The sequence below is a fragment of the Alosa sapidissima genome, chromosome 16 (assembly GCF_018492685.1).
Source record: "Alosa sapidissima isolate fAloSap1 chromosome 16, fAloSap1.pri, whole genome shotgun sequence".
In the NCBI taxonomy this organism is placed as follows: Eukaryota; Metazoa; Chordata; class Actinopteri; order Clupeiformes; family Clupeidae; genus Alosa; species Alosa sapidissima.
Window position 1 is genome coordinate 9,666,223 of NC_055972.1, and position 1,388 is coordinate 9,667,610.

Sequence of the window (1,388 nt, forward strand, 5' to 3'; positions counted from 1 at the left end):
ATTTTGACAAGATAGTGCTGTAAGTATTTCAGCTCTTCAAATTAATTATGCCACAATGCTCCACTTATACTGTGAAAGGGGAATTATCGAAAACTAAAGGAATGAAAACAAACATGCATCCACTTTAAAGAGCAGAACTAGATCATATTGAGGATTAATTAATTTACACACAAAGAAAGCCCTTGCTTGCTCATCACATTTGAATGGATCAACCCTGCCTTATGCAGTTCTGCACAAAACCAGTGATAGACTTTAGTTGATTGAGGTCTTCTATATTTTCTCTTCAAATAATCACTCAACATTTGAGGTACATTACTAAGTCCTTTACTGAGTAAAATGATTAACAGACACAATAAGAATCACTCCAAGTTACAGGTACAGTATCTGTCAGCTGATGGTATAAAATCAGATTGTAAGTGTTTGTAAGTGTAAGAGTGCTTTGTATTGATTCTCTTTGTGTTTGGCTATGATCTGTAAAGCGGTTGTACTATGACTTCACATAGGGATTGTTTATTATTATGACTTTATATTCAATAACAATTTCAGAATGTGTAGATATGACAAGCCCGAGACTGTTCAGGCATTGGAATTATGCATGTAAATGAACAGCCATTTCCTCTCTAGACAGATATGAACATATTTCATGTATCTGCTCGTTTCATTTTTCAGGAACATTTTTATCATTCTTGCCTTCTTGCCAATTAATTCCCAATCCATAATTAATCTGTTTTCCCCTCTTTTGTGCTTCCGTTTCAGTCTGTGGGAGTGCTTCTAACGAATTACAACATTCTCCCTGCCCCAAGAAGAAGAGTATTTTTGGCATGGACTTGGGTATTTTTAGTGTGAGAAATCATTTCAGCATGGAGCGAGCCACATTGCTGAAATCTCAGTTATTAGTCAGCTTGTCTGCCATGTCCCTTCTCTGCCGTGGCTGAAATTATTTAAATCGCACATCATATCCCATGGTGCAAGTCCATACCACAGCAGAACAGCTAATTTGAGCAGGCAGCATTCGGCTGGAAAAGAAACACATGCATTCGTGTAGAGGGCAATTGGAGCCCTTGGAGTGCAAAGCTGGCAAAGGCCTCGGCGTGATTCTGCATCTACTGTCTAAGGACCTGAGCACAGCCATTTCTCTCCATCGTAGATTATCTTGTTATCCTGTTAATTAGACTACAGTAACTGGGGATGGATGATGCCCCCACATGACACGTAAGAAGAGGTAAAATGAGGAATCTGGGAGTTGAGAGGAAAGGGGCAGGATGAGCGATCAGGCTCGACCAAATCACTTTCTTCAGGTCAATGTCTACTGTACATCGACATAGATGGATGGACTGTAGTATGTATTGTGCATATAGCACACATTAATTCCTTATTGTATGGTATAC